Raw genomic sequence first — 21,015 nt, 5'->3', positions numbered from 1 at the left:
TCCAGCATCATGTGATATTTCAGGCTTGTCCTCACCAGCCTGGAGAGAGAAGGAAGGGCACCACAGTCGCGTGTGTTCGTAGTGAGATGGCATATTGCAACTTGGACGATTTAGAACCCTTGTACTTTTCAAACAGCTGGTCTTGTTAATCCAGGACTTGATTTGGACCCGATAACCTTCTCCCTCATTTCTAATGTGCTGGGAGGAGCAGAGCTCACTTTGGGTGCTGCTGGGGTGGGAGGAGCTGGGTCCCCCGAGGGCACTGCTCCACCAGCCACTGGCTTTTGTGTGCCGAGCAGGGTCTGCCAGCTAAGGCCGGAGCTGAGTTGTGGGGGGACAAAGAGGCTATGAGGAGCCCACCTGGGGGAGAGGGACGGTGACCGCAAAGGCAGGTGGAGCCTCTGAATGGGATTGTAAGGCAGGCGCTCAGCTTCTCACGGGTTTCATGAGTTTGCCGTGAGAGCTTGCTGCCAACCCTCTCCCCGTCTCCCCTGAGGCCTGCAGCAAAGTATCCCCCTTTCTTGGTGGAGTTGAATTTATTTTTCGGAAGCGAAGTGTGGGTGTGGGGTTCTAGTCAAGGCTGCCTGTGGGAAGCTGGCCTTTATCTGGGGCTCATGTACTCCTGAAGGACTGGGGAAGTGCCAGAGCTGCTGGTGGGGTGTGTGTGTGCGCGCGTGTGTGTGTGTGTGTGTGTGTGTGGGAGCGTGCACACAAATCCCAAACCAGGTTTCCCTAAAATGAGGATACCTTCATCTTCCCAAGAGGCCCACAGAAATGAGAGAAAATTAAAACTTTCTGTGGCCAGTTATACAAATCTCCCACCTTGCCTTCCCTTCTCTCATCACTTGCACGAAACCCGTGGCTGTGTTTGCATACCCACCCTTAGGCCTCCTGGGCCTCTCCAGGCCCCATTTCCTCTGCATTTGTTTTTGGCCATCCCTGTCCGGAGAAGGGGCACCTCTGCTGTTAGCCAGGGTCTACTTGAAGGACTGGGCTGGGCAGCGGAGGGGGGCTGGAGTCCTTGGCTTTGCAGCCCAGCACCGCAGTGCACACTCATGATGGAGCAGGAGGGAGAGGGGTGCTTTCCCACGATGACCACCCCCAAACGCCGGGCCACTTCCACCATCTTCAGCAGCTGTTTTAGTTTATGATAGTGTTCTCAAACTTCAGGTCATGAACCAACAGTGAGTTAAGAGAGTCACAAGCAGCATTAAAAAATAAATGGAATGGAATAGAAAATAACAGAGTACATCCCATGTTTGAGGTTAAGCATTGTTGCATATGTGTGTATAAACGCACATGTGTTATACACAAGGGGTTTGTAACGCAAAGTGTATTCAAAAAGTTTGGAAGCCACCTGTCTGAACAATTGGTGGAACTCTTTTTGATTCTGCCAGGTGCCAAGGCCCACCTGAGGTGGTATTTCATACGTTTCAGTGGGAGAAGTTGCTAGCACTTTTCAGCCCAAGACAGAACCACGGGAGCTGATGGTCTCAGAGTGGGGAGGTGTCACTTGCGTGTCTGATCATCGCACTCGGGGAGAGATCTGATGAAACCCCTCTCGTAGGCCTGAAGACCCCTTACACTAAACAGTGGATACCTTCTCCTCCTCTCTGGAAGACAGACAGGAATGGCTTCTGAGCCATTGTACTTGAGTCACTCTAATATCTGTGTGCACTTCTCCCAGAAATGCAGCAAACAGAACACGTAATGCTACATAAATTCCTGCGAGAAATTTCTTTGTCCAGAAATGGTGTCAGCTTGTTGTTACACGTTGCCATAGGGAACAGAGAGCTCTGCCTTTGAAATGCAGCGAGGAGAGCTGTGATTGGCTCTCCTCGCTGCTCATCACGGCTGCCCAGCGGCCGAAACTGCGGAGGACAGAACGCCCGCCCCCAAAGCCGTTGCCCTGTTTGGGGCAAACTTCTTTGTGCTGCTCCCCCTCCGATTCCCCAAAGCAGGGGATCCAGAACTGCTCAGACGGTTGGAGGAAAGAAAGAAGGGGGAGGAAGGAGAAGAAGAGAAGGAGCAGGTTCTCACTCCCCAGCAGAGGGCTCAACCACGGCTTGTACCTGAATCTATTCATTCTGAATGCTGCTTGATACTGCTTTGGTAGAGGATAAAACGAGTTGTAGAAAACCCCTCTGACGGGTCTTTGAAACTTCTACCTTGTTGCTTATTTTAAAAGAACCAAGAATAGTCCAGCCTAGAGAATTTTTGGCAAACTCTGATTTTGGCAAAGTCTTGAAAAGATCCCAATATAGTGTGAGGCAGGAGGTGGGAGTGTGACCCGGCTGAGTGTCCCAGGACTGTGGCCTGAGCAGGCCTGGGGACCTGGGAGGAGATGGGCGGATACACAGAGGCCTGGGAGCCGGGGGTGTGGGAAGCAGTGTGGACCCTGCCCTTTGAGGGCAGGGTCTTTACGGCTTCTGACAGGCAGGAAAGGACACCCAAAGCTCTGGATAGGAAGCCACGGAGAGGGAAGGAAGGAGGCGCTCATCTGGTGACCTAGGTTCGGGTTGGAGCCCAGGAGTCTGTGTGAGAGGGTTGGCTGGGGCTGGCCTGTCGCCCTGACATGGGTGCTGGGGGAACAACAGCCATCTTGGGGTCTCTGTCTGAACTCAGCTCTGCCCTTTCAGTGGCCCAAGCAGGGGCGCTGCTGTAGCCTGGCCGAGTCCCCACCTCTGTGGCTGGAGAACAAGTACCAGTCGGGCTGATGGGGCCAGAGCTGTGGACTGTCGAGGGTTCTGGAATGTTCCACAGAGGAAGTCTCCAGAGGAGATGCTGGACTTCCTGCCTCTATTCAACAAGTCATTGGAGAAATATAAGAAGGGAGCCTGGCTTAAGCTGGTCACACAGGTCAGCGCTGGTCTGGGGGTCTTTATGAGCCTTCCTGAGCAGAGAAAAAGGAAACATCATTCCATCTCCTCACTGTTAACTTGTAAACTTGTGCAGAGGTGGCCTTGCTCTTTGGTTGGCCTGGAGCCTCGCAGAGACAGGCCGTCCATTGCGCCCCATCTTGCCAGGCCCAGCCGGACTGGACACCGTCTTAGAGGACCATGGGGAATCCTTCATGATTTGGGGGGGGGCAGAGGGCCGAGGCCCCTGGAGAAGTAAGTGCCCTGGCTCTGGAGGCTGCACACGCCCCTGAAGGCGTGGGGTCCAGGGAGGAGAGGGGTGCGCGGGGCAGCAGGATCTCTGTCCTGGGGCCCCAGGCCAGCTTATGGCAAACTGGCCACACTCTTTGCACTTGACCAAGACACAACTTCCTGGGTGTGGGAGGACCCCAGGGAGCAAGGAAATGCCAACCAAACCAACGCTGAGACAGCTCCCCGCTTAGTGAAGGAGATCAGGGCCCAGATGTCGCAAGTCTCCTTCAGCTCCACCACCTGCTCGTGCGGACGAGAGGGAACGAGTGTAGGAGCGAGTGTGTATGTGTGAGAGTGTGCCGTGTGCATGGGTGTGAGGGAGCGTGGGTGTGTGAATGCGTGTACAAGTGTGAGAGCACGTGATCGTGTCTGTGACCAAGTGTGTCTCCGAGAGCGTGTGAACATGTGTCTGTGAGAGTATGCATGTCTTGTGAGCATGTGTGTCTGTGTGAGGGACAGTGTGTAAGAACGCATGTTGGCTGAGTGTGTCTGAGCCTGTGTCTGTGAGTAGTTGTGTGAGACTGTGTGTTGAATGCGTGTCCGTGTGCGTGTGACCGAGAGTGGCTGCCCTGCTGAACCGGGTGACGCCATCGCTCCCGACTGCGAGGGGACCTGCACCTTTCGGGCCCCCACGAGGCTCGCGTGGCTTTTCGACCCGGAAAGGGGTGGAGGCCGGGGTGAGGGCCGCGCGGAGCCGGGGGGGGGGGGGCGGCAGGGGGGCGGGAGGGCGAGCGGCGGCTGGCAGGCGCTGGGGGCGCCCGAGGCCGCCCCCGCCCGCGCCGTGGCGCCGTTGCTAAGGCCGTCCGACTGGCGCCGGGCTGGAGGGCTTAGCAACGGGAGGCGGGTGCGCGCGGGCCGGGCGGGTGCGCGCGGGGCCGCGGCCCGTGGGGCCGGCCGCGCTCGCGGGCTCCAGCAGCTCCCACGCGTGCGCGCGCGCGGGGCCTGGCGGCGGGGGCGGGGCGGGCGCGCGCCGGGGCGCGCTCCAGCGGCCGGCGGGGATTTCCAGCGCGCGAGAGGAAGTGCCTGCGAGAGGGTGCGTGAGGGCGAGGGAGCGCGGCGCGGCGCGGCCGCCGCGTGCGCGAGCCGGGTTGCAGCCCAGCAGGGACTTTCCAGCCGGCGGCGGCGGCGGCCGCCGGCCCTTCCCCGCCCCCCGACATGGGGCTGCCCGGGGAGCAGGACGCTGCGGACCGCGGCGGAGGACGCGCCCAGCGCCCCTGAGCCGGCCGAGCGGCGCGGACGCGGGTAAGGGGCCCGGCGGGTGGCGGGCGGCGGACGGCTCCATCCCCGGCGGCTCCATCCCGTGACCTCGGCGGCGGGCGGGCCCGGGGCCGGTCGGCGCGGGGCCGGGGCGGCGCAGGCCCGGCGCCCGGCGGCGAGTGCCCGGTACGGCGCCGCCTCGCCCCAGCCCCAGCCCGGGCCCGCCCGCCCCCCGGACGCCTCAACTTCGGGAAACTTTGTCCTCCGGCCAGGCCTGGCCGGGGCCCGCGGGCCGGGGCTCCCGCAGCTTTTCAGGAAACGGGGCGCCGAGGCCTCTTGGAAACGTGACCCCCCCATCGGGGTGGCGAGAAATCAGCATCTCCTGCGAGGCTGTGTGTTGCGGGGTGAGGAGCGGACCGATTCGGGTGTCTACACAGCCGAACGTGTTCACCCTGGGCTGGCTTAGGTTTTTTTTTTTTTTTTAAAGCCATTATTTAAAAGTTTATACTGAGTCATTCCTCTGCAGATGAACCTCTGATTCATAACCGGAGAGCTGCAGTGGCCTCGGTGGCAGGCGGGTACTGGGATCCAGTTTGGGGCGAAATGCACGCATTCCGCCTTTGGTTGATTGCTCCTGCACACTTTGCCACGTTTTCACTGTCACCCCGTTGGGGACATCTATTTAATATTTAGGCCTTTAGAAAGAATTCCGTGTGGAAAAATATTCTTCACCTTTCACTTGAAAACATAGCAGCAAAATGGAAATGAATGATGTGTTGTGGACGTGCTTTGAAATTTAAGAAGCCTTCATATAATTGTCCATTTGAAGGAAGCAATTTTTTTTTAACATCTGTATTGGAGTATAATTGCTTTACATTGTTGTGTTTCTGCTTTATAACAAAGTGAATCAGCTATACGTATACATATGTCCCCTCCCTCTTGCGTCTCCCTCCCTCCCACCCTCCCTATCCCACCCCTCTAGGTGGTCACAAAGCACGGAGCTGCTCTCCCTGTGCTATGCGGCTGCTTCCCACTAGCTATCTGTTTTACATTTGGTAGTGTGTATATGTCCATGCCACTCTCTCACTTCGTCCCAGCTTACCCTTCCCCCTCCCCGTGTCCTCACGTCCATTCTCTACGTCTGCGTCTTTATTCCTGTCTGAAGGAAGCAATTTTATTTCATGTTTTTCGTATTAAGCCGTGAATCAGTTTTCAGAATGAGATGGGGAGTGTGTGTGTGTGTGTGTGTGTGTGTGTGTGTGTGTGTGTTATTTATTCATTTATTTTTGTGGAGTCATAAAGGCTGTATTGAGTAGCGTTGTCGCCGCTTCTTAATTTACATTCACAGCATACAACTGAGGAGGAGCCATAATTTTTTTTTTCCCCTAGCGTTTGCTGGTGAAGCTTTTGGAAATGTTGTGTTCTGTAATCTTGTATATGTCTATAAAATCCTTATCTAAAGAAACGACCAGGTGGACCATCAGTTGGTGCTAAAATCTTCTTTCACATCTTTGAAAATGGCCTGTTTAAAAGGCTGCATCATATGTAAGATGTCTGGCAAAATAGTGTACGTTCGTTTTTCAAATGAAAGGAAATACTTGTGTTTTCACCGTGTGGTGACAGTATGTATACTGAGAATTAGTCCAAGGTGAAAAATTCTTTGGCCAAAACAAAAATAAGCCTTATCAGTGTGAAAACTGTAAAATACATGAGATTGGAAATCTGGCGAGTAGGTGCTCAGGACAGAAACCCTGACAGACCTGGGATTCCCACATCACTAGTTAAAATCAGACCTTATCAGGGATGAGGTTTAAGATGTAAGGTGTCTCACCCAGACGCCATCTGTTCCAGCTGTCACAATGCAGAAGCCGGGAAAGCAGAGAGCTGGCAGGGAGAATTCCAGCTTTTTTTTTTTTTTTTTTTTAGACGTTCATGTGAATTTTTCTGTGAGGGGAAGAAGACCAATGATTTTCCTTGGATGCTATCCATTAATTTTGGAATTAATAAGATGGCCTCACTCCTTGTAAAGAAGGGTGTAAAGACCTGCCACTGGAAACAGGCAATAGCAGTGGCCAGTTGTTTCTGTTAATACCATCAAAATATTCCTGCTTTTGTTCGTGCCTCGAAGAGAGTCCTTCGTTTAACTGAAACATCTGAGCTGCTTCTTGCTGTTCTCCCGTGTTTGGGATTTTGATTCCGTAAACAGCCCTGCTAGAATCCCTTTAATTGTTCACTGTGCAAAGCGAGAAGGGCCTTGGGGGTGGGGTGGGGGGTGGGCGGTGTCAGGATAGATGTGCTAGTAAGCTGAAGGATGAGAATGATTTATCACTCTCTTAAAGTCCTTTTTTATGATGTTAAAGCTGTACTTCAAGAAAAACTGTCACTGCGGTGTTGCAAGTCTAGGCTAGCGCAAGCAAGCAAAGGAAATTGCGTTAAATTTGCCCATCTCTATTTTCTCATCTTTGTAGAGCAAGACTCTCCAAACGGCAAGTGATCTAACCTATCAAATGTTATGCAATAGGTGAGTTTCCTTGTAATGGTCAATTTAAGAACTTAACTTAGCAGAGGAGATCTCTTATGGCCAAGGCCTCTGCATCAGTTCCATGGAATCAGGACCCCCCCCCCCACATGCTTCTTTACAAGTGTTTATAGAGGAAGAAAAATTACTATTATTATTATTTTTTGCTGGGGAAGGAGAGTCATAATATTGACTTCAGATACAGAGAGAAACTAGGAAGAGAGCTACAAAGTGAGAAAGAAGGAGGTGAGGCCAGTGGATTTGGAAGACGACCAGGGAGAGGCAGCCGAGGCCTAAATGTGGAGATGATGCTTCGACTAGTTCCGGGCAGAAGGAACGAAGCTAGTGTGAGAGAGGGCCGGATGCCTGCGGGCAGGAGGGCAGTAGAGAGAGGTGAATGGGGATGGGGTGTCTTGTGCCACAGCAGCAGACTTTGGGTCCAAAGGAGCTCATGGAGGTAGAAGACAATGCAATTTTAAACAGAAAACATTGTATGTGCTTGTGTAATATCTATTATTCATAAAAAATCTAAAAAATACGAAATGGCTTTCCCATTTTGGAGGGCCTTTACTAACTGGTCTGCACAGCACTATTCTACACATAGTGAGGGGTGGGGGACTGACCAGTCTAGGAAGGAGAAGGTGAGATTTTTTTTATCATTAAGCATGAAAACCTCTTGGGGGCCAGAATTGCTTGTCTCCCTATGCAGACACTTTGAGGTGAGGCTGGCAGGTGGTGAGATGTCATAAATGCAGGTGACTGTGTTGGTTTCTGTCAACTCCGGAAATCAGGTGGGAATCTCTTGCTGAATTCTGTATTCTTCGAGATAAGTAGATCGTTAACTGGGATTTGGGAGTCTTTTTCTCATTTAATTTGATGTTCAATGAATGTGCCTTGAGTTCTCATAATGTTCTAGTTATTGCGCTAAGTTGAGGGAGATACTGCACCTGCCTTTGAGGGCATGGTCTGCAGAAGTCCGGGGCATCTTGGCCCCTGTGCATGGTGAAGGAGATGCCAGAAACCAGTGGGTATTTGACTGAGGTAGCACCAGGACTGAAGCCTGTGCCAGGGAGGGTGAGGAAGAATGAAGATTTCACCACCCTGCCCCCAGGGAGCTGGCTGCTCAGCTAGAGGGTGAAGACCCACTAGGAAGAAGCTAGAAAAGTCATACAGTGTAGGCTAACGTGAATCAGTGGGTTGTGCAGAGGACTGGAAGTATGGTGGAAGTTCAGGAAAGGGAAGGACAGCTCCTGGCTGGCGGGGGTAGCCAGGGAAGGCTTCTGGGGAGTGGGCGTTGAGACCCAGTGTCGGGAAGGCAGGTGCCATGGGCCCATCCGGGGCCTCTTGCAGGGCCCTGAGAAAGGCAAGAAGAGGATTTCTCCCCTCCTGGCTTTGTTTTGGTAGCGTGGCATCTGACATGTGCAGTCCTGTTGCTTCTTGCCAGTAGATACAGTCCTGGTGATGCTACTGGTCAGTGGGTTTCCGGTCGTGATGTTTCCCATGCTGTCCTCTGGCTCCTGCCAGGCCCTTTGTGACCAGGAGCTCAAGCTCGGGGCAGTCGGGAGGTCTGCCCCACGATGGGCCTGGTCTATGGTGGGGAATAGAGCAGTGGGCCCCAACCTGGGCAGCAGCACTTTGCTGTCCCTGATGTTTCTCGTTGTAGGTAGAAAGTATCAAAAGGTAGTGGCGGGCTTCCCTGGTGGCGCAGTGAGTGAGAGTCCGCCTGCCGATGCAGGGGACACGGGTTCGTGCCCGGCTCCAGGAAGATCCCACATGCCGCGGGGTGGCTGGGCCTGTGAGCCATGGCCGCTGAGCCTGCACGTCCAGAGCCTGTGCTCCGCAACAGGAGAGGCCACAACAGTGAGGGGCCCGCGTACCGGAAAAAAAAAAAAAAAAAAAAAAGGTGGTGGCGAGGGGAGGGCTGTAAATGTAGATTTCCCCCCAAATCTACTGCTGTGCCATCCATGCTGAAATGACCTAAATCTCTTTAATTCGCAAGAAATAAAAAAGTGCCCTGTAATTTCATTTCATGGTTTACTTTTTCCTAGCGTTTGCTCCATGCTGGTTTTTGACTCCATTTTTTTTTTTCGGCCTCGACGCGAGGCTTGTGGGATCTTAGTTCCCTGACCAGGGATTGAACCCTGGGCCCTAGGCAGTGAAAGTGCAGAGCCCTAACCACTGGACCGCCAGGGAATTCCCGACTCCATGTTTTTTTTCTCCATGTTTTTTTAATGGAGGTTATTTGGTAACTTTTATGAGGCCATTCTACCAAGAAAGATATCATGCCTGCTGTTCTGATATCCTGATTTCCTTTCCAATTAAAACACTGATTCTATGGCAAAACCTAAAAGCGTATTTGTTGGAAACTTCGTTTCTTTAAGTGGAGAGAAAAGCTAAATTGACTAACTGATTGGGATAATGTCATCTTTAGGACAACAGTAGCATCAAAATACTAAAACATTAGTTTCCGGGAGTCATAATTACAGTGAAGGTTTTCAGAGACTGACTTTGTACCCTGGAAGGTTAATGTCCAATAGGAGGCCTGCATACACTTGAGGTGATGAGGTGCTGGCCAGGCCCCCACTCCCCCCCAGGACCTGGCACATGGTGGACTGACCCTCCATCAATGTTTGTGTTCAGAATCTGCAGGTTTGGGAAGGAAGAGGGGTGTGACAGATGCCCACACAGTGGCTCCATGTGGCTTGGCATACGTGTCTGTAGGTGGGTGTGCCCTGGAGCTGGCCTCCCTTGACTGCGCTTCCGCTCCCCCCACCTCTCATCCCCTGTTCTGATGGTGCTTAGCTCCCTGGTTTGTTGCGTTAGGGGGCTTGTAAGATGGGAGGCTTCATTTGACATTTTAACTTTCGTGGGTGCATAGCCTGATGTTTGAAATGTTATTATAGGGTAAATTAAGTGTTTTGGTTTCAGAAGGCTTTTTTGTGTGAGAAAGGGCATGGCATGGTTTTAGTGCAGTATGTCTCAAACCCTTGATAGGAGTCTAAGCCCATTAAAGTTTTATCTTAAAATTGAATAGGACTTTTGCATTGTACTCAGTAATATGTCCCCCCCAGGTTTTGAGTACATTCGATTCTCCAAAAGATGCGTTGTGTTCATCCTTGGCTTCCCTAGGATCTGTGAGGGGTCCCCTGGCATTCCTACCATGTGTCCTTGGGGCTGTCCACCCCCTCACTTGAGAAGTGTGGGCATGGTGGAAGGCACCAGCTTTAAAGATCTGAATCCCAGTCCTGCCCTCTGTACACACTAGCAGAACAACCCTGGGCAAGGCTGCTGGGCCTCTCTGAGTTGGTTTATCCATCTGTAAAATGGGATGGATAGCACCATGTACAGACTTGCTTCTTATGAATGAAATGGACAAGAAAGCCTTCTACTGATGTCAGTTTTCATAGTAATAGAGGGTTGAGATGTAATGGAGTAAGAGCGTTAAAATCTTAGAATATAAACATAACATGTCAGATCTCGGTGGGGGCTGTAGAGATTTTCTAGTTGAGTTCCCTCTTTTTATATGGGAGGCAGCTGAGGCTCAGAGTGTTGCGTAAGTAACTCTCCCAAGTCAGATCGTTATCTGGCAAAGCAGGGACTGTTCACCCAGAGTGGTGGTTTTTTGGGTGTTTTTTTCCCCTTGCAGTCTTCATTTTTCCAAGATTGGCCCCAGGGAAGCTGCTTGGCCTCTAATTCCAACTTGGGATAATTGAAAATTATTTAATCAACACACATTTTTTTGAGAACTTACCCAGGAGCTATGCTAGTTGCCAAAGCTAAAAAGTAAAGTAAGATGCTGTATGATCACTACCCTCAAGGAGCTTCCGTGAGATGAGTAAGCCAGAAGAACCATTTGGTTACAGCACAGTGTGGTGGGTGCCATGGTGGTAGGACAGAGGCGCTGTGGGAGCGCGGGGGTGTTTTCCAAGGGGGGGTGAGCGTGCGCAGAAGGAAGGAGCGTGTCAGGGGACCTGTGAGCCTGCAGAGGCTCCCTGTGGCTGCCGTTCAGGGGACAGGGCTCCGGAGAAGGGAACTGCCTGCCTTGGGGTGCCACCTTGGTGCCAACCTAACTTTTGAGGGAAGAATCATCCCCGTTTTACAGATGAGGAAAAGGAAGAGCATCGGGCCTGTTGGGCTCTATTATAGAGTTCGTGTTTTCATCACTGTGCTCTGTGGTCAGTTTAAGCTGAATTACAATCCGGTTTTAGATTTTGTTCTTATTCTAGACTTTTTAGTTTTGCTTTCAGATTCTAGATGTTTTAGTTTTGCTGCTATATAGTGCTTTTAAAAAGACACTGTGTATTTTTCCAGCATATATATATATATATATATTGTGTGTGTGTGTGTGTGGTACGTGGGCCTCTCACTGCTGCGGCCCCTCCCGCCGCGGAGCACAGGCTCCGGACGCGCAGGCTCAGCGGCCACGGCTTACGTGCCCAGCCGCTCTGCGGCACGTCGACCCTCCCGGACTGGGGCACGAACCCGCGTCCCTTGCATCAGCAGGCGGACTCCCAACCACTGCGCCACCAGGGAAGCCCCAGCATATATTTTTCATGCGGCCTTTCCTTTCCTCCAACATCTGTTTTGCCTGTATCGACTTACTTTTCCAGGTGGTACTCCGTTTCTTCTCTCTGTTTTGAGTTATTTTCTTAGAGCAGCAACATTGCATTCCACATCCTTTAATAAGTTCAGTTAAGGCGTTCTTTACCCTGTGGTTCTCGCCGAGGAAAGGCCCCAAACTTGACTTACTAATGTGTTTTCTTTCTCCTTTCTCTCTCTTAATTTACATTTAAACCGGTAGTCTAGTAATAATGATAGAATTTAGTCATTATATTTTTACAAGGTTTTACAAATATTAGCTCATTAGTGGTGAACAAGTCCTGGAGGCCTGGTCACTCTGTAGAGAGCTGGTTACAGCCAGCATAGGCAGCTTTCCACCCATTCATCTGGAATTTAATTATAACTGCGGATTGCTTATGGGAATACGAGTTAAAGGCAATGCAGCCTTCTCCACAATTAGCAGGGAAATTATGTCATTGGCTATTTTGGAGAAGATTTTACATGGCTCTTCTGCTAGAACCACTGTAAAGTTTTGAACACGGAACCAGGAAGGGTCGTGATGGCTGGACTGAGGTGAGGGGACTTGTTTCATAGCCATCTGTACCTGCTCCAGGGAGGGCTGTGAGTAAGGGGACACAGCTGGACACTGAGGCCTAGATGACGAGCTTCTTAAGGACAGGGTCACTTCATCGTATTTTCACAGTCTGGCTTAAGATGTACTTAGGCCATCTTAGACAAATTTATGTATGAACAGAGTATGGGTCTGAAGTCAGACCCAATTTGAATTCTGGTCCTTCCTTTAGCTAACTATGATAGTAAGTTCTTTATCCTTTCCGAACCTCAGTTTTCTCATCTGTGAAAAGGTAGTTGTGAGGACCGAAAGTGAGAATGTGAGTGAATGTGAGAACCTAGCATAGCATGAGTGGTAATTCCTTTCCCTCTTTCCTTTCCTGAGCGATTCCCTAAAGGGAGAACATGCCTTGTTAGCAAAGTGAATGATGGGCTCTCTTGGGAGGATGGCCTGGCCCTGGATGACAAGTAGGGGTAGAAGCACATTATTGGGCTGTCAAGAAATCATTTGTAACAAAGAATAACATATCCGGAAACTGAAAATCACTGTATATGTGCAAAAAAAGGAATAAATGTCTATAGATAGGCCCTCACTTTTTTAGAAAAACAAATTTTACATATGATTTTTGATAAATTAAAAATTACATTTTAGGGCTTCCCTGGTGGCGCAGTGGTTGAGAGTCCGCCTGCCGAGGCAGGTGACACGGGTTCGTTCCCCGGTCCGGGAAGATCCCACATGCCGTGGAGCGGCTGGGCCCGTGAGCCATGGCCGCTGAGCCTGCGCGTCCGGAGCCTGTGCTCCGCAACGGGAGAGGCTACAACAGTGTGTGAGGCCCGCGTACTGCAAAAAAAAAAAAAAAAAAAAATTACGTTTTAGTACTTTTTTCCCATTATTTAGCAGAATAATATTCTTAAATTCATTCCAATCTCTGTTCAAATATCACCTCTTCTAGGAGGTTTTCCCTGAACACCCTAGTAAAAATAGCCCATGCTGTCACTCTCTAGTCTCTTAACCTTGCTTTCTTAATTCATAGCAGAAAATTTTTTTTCGACACCTTAACCCAGTTACCAGGAGAGTGCCTGGAGTATGTTAGATACTCAAGTATTTGTATGAATCAATCAATCAATAAACTACAGTCCAACCAGATTTTCTTTTATTGAGGCAAAATTCACATAATGTTCAGTTAACTGTTTTAAAGTGTATAGTTCAGTGGTATGTAGTGTATTCATAATTTTGTGCAACCACTAGTTTCAAAACTTTTTCATCACTCTGTAAAAAAATCTGTACCCATTAAGTAATCATTCCCCATCCCCCCTTTCTTCTAATCTGATAATCTCTAATCTGCATTCTGTTGCTATAGATTTTCTTGTTCTGAGTATATCATATAAAAGGGATCATACAGCCCGTGACCTTTTGTGTCTAGCTTCTTTCACTTAGCATAACATTTTTGAGGTACATCCAAGGTGTAGCATGTATCAGTAGTTTGCTCCTTTTTTTGGCCAAATAATATTCCATTGTTTGTATATATCACTATTTATCCATTCATCCACTGTTGGACATTTGGATCGTTTTTACCTTTTGGCTATTATGAATAATGTTTACAAGTTTGTATGTAGACACAGTGTTTTCATTTCTCTTGGGTGATATACCTAGGAGTGAATTGCTGGGTCATGTGGTCATTCTGTGTCTAACTTGTTCCCACCTGCAATGTACGAGGGTTCCAATTTCTGCACATCTTTGCCAACATTTATTTTGTTTTGTTTTGTCTTGATTAAAGCTATTTTAGTGGATATAAAATGGTATCTCATTGTCGTTTGGTATTTCCTTAGCGACCGACCAATGTTATTGAACATCTTTTCATTGTACATCTTTTTTGGAACAATGTCCCTTCAAGTCCTTTGCCCATGTTTTAGTTGGGTTGTTTGTCTTTTTTTTGACATGTTTGTTGAGTTGTAAGAGTTCTCTATATATTTTGGGTATTAAACCCTTAATAGATATATGACTGACAAATATTTTTTCCCATTCTGTAGGTTGTTTTTTCACATTCTTGATAGTGTCCTTTGATGCACAAAAGTTTTTAATTTTGTTGTTTTTGTTCCTTGTGCTTTTGGTATCAAACCTGAGAATCCATTGCCAAATCCAAGGTCATGAAGATTTACCCCTATATTTTATAGTTTCAGCTCTTACATTTAGATCTTTGGTCCATTTTGAGTTAATTTTTGTATTTGGAATGAAGTAGGAGTCCCACTTCATTCTTTTGCATTTGATTATTCATTTGTCCCAGCACCGTTTGTTGAAGAGACTATTCTTTCCCCGTTGGATGGTATTGGCACCTTTGTTGGAGATAAATTAGCTGTGGGCGTTTGAATTTATTTCTGGACTCTCAGTTCTATTCCATTGGTCTATATGCCTGTCCTTCTGCCAGTAGCACACTGTTTTGATTATCGTAGCTTTGTAGAAAGTTTTGACGTAGTAAGTTTGAGAAGTGTGAGTCTTCCAACTTTATTTTTCTTTTTCAGTATTGCTTTGGCTACTTGGCACCTCTTGTAGCTCCATATTAATTTGAGGATCAGTTTTTCTCTTTCTGTAAAAAGGTCATTGGAATTTTGACAGGGATTGCATTGAATCTGCTTTGGGGAATTGCCATGTAGTATTAAGTCTTCCAATTCATGACTATGGGATGGCTTTCTATTTATTTACACCTTTAATTTCTTTATTTTAAATAAATAACTAAATTTTTGGCTGCGTTGGGTCTTCATTGCTGCGTGTGGGCTTTCTCTGTTGCAGCGAGTGGGGGCTGCTCTTCGTTGTGGTGCGCAGGCTTCTCATTGCGGTGGCTTCTCTTGTTGTGGAGCATGGGCTCTAGGCATGTGGGCTTCAGTAGTTGTGGTTCACCGGCTCAGTAGTTGTGGCTCGCGGGCTCTAGAGCGCAGGCTCAGTAGTTGTGGCACGTGGGTTTAGTTGCTCTGCGGCATGTGGGATCTTCCCAGACCAGGGCTCGAACCCGTGTCCCCTGAATTGGCAGGTGGATTCTTAACCGCTGTGCCGCCAGGGAAGTCCAACACCTTTAATTTCTTTCAGCAAGATTTTTTAGGTGCAGTATATAAATTTTTTACCTCCTTGGTTAAATTTATACCTGGGTATTTTATTCTTTTGGATGCTATTATAAATGGAATTGTTTCCTTAATTTTCTTTTTGAATTTTTTATTGTTGGTGTATAAAAACACAACTGATTTTTGTGTGTTGATCATATACCCTGCAATCTTGCTGAATTTAGTTATTACCTCTATTAGTTTTCCATGGGATTTTCTATATGTAGAACCATGTCATTGGCAAATAGTGATAGTATGTTTCTTTCTTTGCAATGTTGGTGCCTTTTATTTCTTTTTCTTGCTTAATTGCTCTGGCTAGGACTTCTACTGCAGTGTTGAATAGCAGTGGTGAAAGCAGACATCTTTGTCTTGTTCCTAATCTTAGGGGAAAGCTTTTCAGTGTGATTATGAAGTTATGTGTGGCTTTAAAAAAATAAATGACCTTTGTCATGTTAAGGAAGTTCCCTTAAATTCCTAGTTTACTGATTGTTTTGTGATGAAAGGTTGTTGAATTTTGTCAAATGCTTTCTGTGTGTCTATTGATATGATCATGTGTTTTTTTTCCTCCTTCCTCTATTAATGTGGTGTGTTTCATTAATTGATTTTTGTATGTTGAACCTCCCTTGCTTTCCTGGGATATATCTCACTTCATCATGGCGCAGAGTCCTTTTAATGTGTTGTTGGATTTGGTTTGCTATTTTGTTGAGAATTTTTGTATCTATGTGCATATGGGATATTGGTCTTTAGTTTTCCTTTCTTGTATCTTTGTCTGGCTTTGGTATCAAGGTACCAGCTGCATTTTGACTATACATTGTGTTTCTTCAGAATTTTGAAACCTGTCCTCAGTAGTGTATAGAGAATTCTAGGAGGGTTTTGAAGCAGACAGGACAACTCTTCAGTGATGATCATACCACATACCTCCTTGCTTTCTTAAATGAGGCTGCCCCAATGGCTAATACCTAGGAAAATCCTGGCTGACATCACCACCATAACTCTGTGTCCACCAGTGGTGAATGGAGGAAGGGGTTCTATTCCTGATGCCAGTGCTGGAGCTTCTGTCATTTCCTGAAAAAGCCACAGATTGTTCCAGATAATGAGTGCTGAGTAACAAACCATCCTAAGCGTCTGTGACCTAAAACAGTAATTTGTTATTAGATAGTATGGTTTTGTGGGTTGTTCAGGCAGGGCTCAGCTGGATGATTCTTCTGCTGTATGTGGCATTAACTGAGGGCTCTCACTGGTATTTATCTGGCCTCTGGTCTGGTCCGGAGGGTCCAGAATGGCTATACTCACATGCTTGGATGGTTGGAAGGCCAGGCTTAGTGGTTCCTCACTTTCCACATAGTGTCAGGGCCTCATCGTGTGGCCTCTCTGCTTGGGTGGTTGGACTTCTTACATGTCAGCTGTAGACTCCTAGAGTGATTGCTCTAGGAGAGTAAGTGGGGATGACAAATCGGTGTAGCATTACTCTTTCTTTTTCTTTAATATTTATTTATTTGGTGTGCTGGGTCTTAGTTGCGTCAGGCAGGCTCCTTAGTTGTGGCATGCATGTGGGATCTAGTTCCCGACCAGGGATCGAACCCGGGCCCCCTGCATTGGGAGCGCGGAGTCTTATCCACTGCACCACCAAGGGAAGTCCCAGTGTAGTGTTACTCTTGCTGTGTTCTGTTAGTCGAAGAACCCACAGAGTGCTCCCAGATTAAGCAGAGGGGACACAGAGCCTACCTCTTGATAAGAGGAGTGTCAAGGATCTGTGACTGTCTTTAATTCACTACATGTATGGTGGTTAGATTGCACAGTGCTGTCAGCAATATGCATATTGTATATATTTTTTAAGAGAGGCTGTTGTGGGCTAAAATGGAAACACCAACTGTTGTGTGTTACCCATTTTCTGTGAGAAAGTGCATTCTGTATTCTGAACCAAGAATTCATGAATAAACTTTTGAAATACACCCATTCATGAAATGGTAATTGTTTGTATGAAATGTGTGCTTTATTTAATCAGGCATCCTTGATCACCTATTTGCCAGGAGTTTTTCAAGTATAACTTTGAGTCCATAAATTTTCCCTTCCTATTAGTTCATTTAAAAAATTATTTGAAAACTTCACTTTCATTTTGAAGAGTGCTGTAATTCTCTCTGTTCTTCAAGTTTCATTGAGAATATATTAGTAAGCTTATATATCCTAAATATCCTTTTTTCACCTTAGATCATTCTAGTAAATCCCCTAGAGATGTAATAGAATAAAGTTGGAGCTGTTTGTGTATAAAAGGGTGGGATAATTTGACAGCATGTGCAAGACGTGTGTATGCACTGGTTCAACAGGAAATCTCATTTTCTGTATATCAACCTTCTCCGCCTGTCTCAGTGGATTGTTGCAACACTATTTGAGTGGGAGCACATATGATGAGGTCAGAGGGGACTGAGGGTGTGGAATTAAATAATGAGCAAGGAATCTGCATCTTTGTTCCAGTGGAGCCACCAGGTATCGGGATTAATACGGTGGAGGGGGCAGAGCTATGTCCCACGTGCGCCCTTTGCTTGCGCCCTGCGCAGAGAGCCCCACTCACACAGTGCTGCCCTGAGGCCTCCGGGCCCAGAGGTGCACAGCAGGAGCTGCCCAGCTCTGTGTTTCCCAAATGTGACTTGCTTTTGTTCCCAGATACCCATCACCCCTGGGCATGTAACCTTCTGTCCAAAGTAGACGTGAATGAAGAGAGTCAGCCACTTTACGTGGTTGATGTGCCGGAGTGACTGACTGATGCATGGAATTTCAGGGAGTCCGGGGAGCTCCTGGACCCCCTGCCTTCGTGCCTGTTGTAAGAACCTCTGGTCTAGATGGTCTCAGGTCTCTTATAGTAAAGTTTTATGTGAAACTTTATGTGTACACACACACACACACACACACACACACACACACACACACACACACACAATTTTTTTTTTTGGTATGGGGTGCCCATTTCTTACTCTGTCCTTTCTGTGAATTCCCAAAATTTGCTGGCCTTTGCCATTTCATCAGGGAGAAAGTAACTGCTCTCTGCAGGTTTTGGGGGATGCTTCTTTTGATACTACTTACCTTTTTCATTCACTATCACCTTCAGGATGTTCTCTGCCAGAATGTGGTGACTGTGGCCCAGGGGTGACTAGCACAGGGGCTAAAGAAGGGTAGTGAGACTTGAGGACTGGGAAGGCTGGTAACGAAGGCAGGGAGGATGGGGGTCAGGAGGGCAGTGGCATTCACAATGACAGATAAGAGCTCTTAAAGCTTTGACATTCTATTCTTCTAAGTATAACACTGCAGACATAAAAAGTTTCTAAATTACATGGAGACCACTGTTGGCGGGCCAGGGGCTGGATTGGAGGCGGTGGGGGGATAGTGGCCTCCCGCCAGTAGAAGCCCTGCCGTGGCAGGACAAGATTCAAGTAGGCGTAGGGACCAGCGAGCTAGACCCGCCATTCTTTGTGGCCTCTGGCAACTTATTTAACCTTTGAAACCCCTGTTTCCTTTCATGGTAGATGGGAATAGTAGTGTCGTGGTTGTTGTGAAAATAAAATAGTAAGCCTTAAAAAATGAATTCACCAGAAAAATGAAATATGGTATTTAAGGCTAAAGGAACAGACATTTTTCAGCCCAGGGAAGAGAAAATAGAGGATATGTCCAGCAAACATTCACCATGTCAGCACATGTTTATCTACTGGGTGCCTGGCTGAGTTTAGTGCTCAGTTGTGTGTGTGTGTGTGTGTGTGTGGGCGTGTAAAGTGTATAAGGAAAAACAACATTTAAATGAACACTGACCAAATTTTGTTTAGTTCAGCAAACTTTTTAAAAAAAATATATTGAAGTATAGTTGATTTACGTCATGTTAGTTTCAGGTGTATAGCACAGTGATTCAGTTATTTACATGTACATATGTATATTTTTCCCTTATAGGTTATTACAAAATACTGAGTATAGTTCCCTGTGCTATACAGTAGGTTCTTGTTGGTTTTTTAATTCATTTTTAAAATTAATTAGTTAATTAATTTTGGGCTGCATTGGGTCTTCGTTGCTGCGCCTGGGCTTTCTCTAGTTGTGGCGAGCAGGGCTACTCTTGTTGCGGAGCACGGGCTCTAGGTGCTCGGGCTTCAGTAGTTGCGGCACATGGGCTCAGTAGTTGTGGCTTATGGGCTCTAGAGTGCAGGCTCAGTAGTTGTGGCACACAGGCTTAGTTGCTCCATGGCATGTGGGATCGTCCCGGACCAGAGATGGACCCCGTGTCTCCTGCATTGGCAGGCAGATTCTTAACCATTGTGCCACCAGGGAAGTCCTATCTACTTTATATATAGTAGTGTGTATGTGTTACTCCCAGCCTCCTAATTTATCCCTCCCTCCTCCTTTCCCCTTTGGTAACCATAAGTTTGTTTTCCATGTCTGTGGGTCTGTTTCTGTTTTGTAAATAAGTTCATTTGTATCTATTTTTTTTAGATTCCACAGATAAACGATATCATATGATATTTATCTTTCTCTGTCTTGCTTACTTCACTTAGTATGATAATCTCTAGGTCCATCCATGTTGCTGCAAATGGCATTATTTCATTCTTTTTTTATGGCTGAGTAGTATTCCATTTCTTTATCCATTCGTCTGTTGAGGGACATTTAGGTTGCTTCCATGTCTTGGCTATTGTAAATAGTGCTGCTATGAATATTGCGGTGCATGTATCTTTTCATTTATTTATTTATTTATTTTGGCTGTGTTGGGTCTTAGTTGTGGCACACAGGATCTCTAGTTGCAGTGGGCAGGCTCTTCATTGCAGCACACAGGCTTCTCTCTAGTTGTGGCACACAGGCTCAGTAGTTGCGGCGCACAGGCTTAGTTGCCCCACAGCATGTGGGATCTTAGCTCCCCAAGCAGGGATCGAACCCACCTACTCTGCATTGGAAGGCAGATTCTTAACCAGTGGACCACCAGGGAAGTCCCACATGTATCTTTCGAATTATAGTTTTCTCTGGATATATGCCCAGGAATGGGATTGCAGGATCATATGGCAACTCTATTTTTAATTTTTTAAGGACCCTCCATACTGTTCTCCATAGTGGCTGCACCAATTTACATTCCCACCAACAGTGCAGAAGGGTTCCTTTTACTCCACACCCTCTCCAGCATTTATTATTTGTAGACTTTTTGATGATGGCCATTTTGACTGGTGTGAGGCAGTACCTCATTGTGGTTTTGATTTTCATTTCTCAGTTAGCAATGCTGAGCATTTTTTCTCGTGCTTGTTGGCCATCTGTATGTCTTCTTTGGAGATATGTCTAGGTCATCTGCCCATTTTTTGATTGAGTTGTTTGTTTTTTTGATATTGAGCTGTATGAGCTGTTTGTATATTTTGGAAATTAATCTCTTGTCGGTCACATTGTTTGCAAATATTTTCTCCCATTCTGTAGGTTGTCTTTTCGTTTTGTTTATGGTTTCCTTTGCTGTGAAAAAGCTTTTAAGTTTAATTAGGTACCACTTTTTGTTTGTTTTTATTTCCATTACTCTAGTAGACAGATCTAAAAAGATATTGCTGTGATTTATGTCAAAGAGTGTTCTACGTATGTTTTCCTGTAGGAGTTTTATAGTATCTGGTCTTACATTTAGGTTTTTAATCCATTTTGAGTTTATTTTTGTGTGTGGTGTTAGGAAGTGTTCTAATTTCATTCTTTTACATGTAGCTGTCTAGTTTTCCCAGCACCCCTTATCAAAGAGACTCTCTTTTTTTCCATTGTATATCCTTGCCTCCTTTGTTGTAGATTAATTGACCATAGGTGCGTGGGTTTCTTTCTGGTCTTTCTATCCTGTTCAGTTGGTCTATAGATCTCTTTTTGTGCCAGTATCATACTGTTCTGATTACTGTAGCTTTGTAGTATAGTCTGAAGTCAGGGAGCCTGGTTCCTCCAGTTCTA

General features: G+C 47.1%; 1 protein-coding gene across 1 annotated transcript in view; it reads left to right on the top strand.

Moving 5' to 3' along the window:
* The first annotated feature begins 4,268 nt into the window (after positions 1-4,268).
* TRAF3 (TNF receptor associated factor 3) overlaps positions 4,269-21,015 on the top strand; it is a 107,622-nt gene continuing 90,875 nt past the window's right edge. Inside the window, exon 1 of the mRNA XM_082649608.1 lies at positions 4,269-4,391. The gene's annotated coding sequence lies outside the window, so the exon portion shown is untranslated. The remainder of the gene's footprint in view (positions 4,392-21,015) is intronic.

This window comes from Grampus griseus (genome assembly GCF_964374135.1).
Source record: "Grampus griseus genome assembly, chromosome: 2".
NCBI classification, from domain to species: domain Eukaryota; kingdom Metazoa; phylum Chordata; class Mammalia; order Artiodactyla; family Delphinidae; genus Grampus; species Grampus griseus.
Note: the sequence above shows the minus strand (reverse complement) of the source record. Positions and strands in the feature narration are given on the sequence as shown.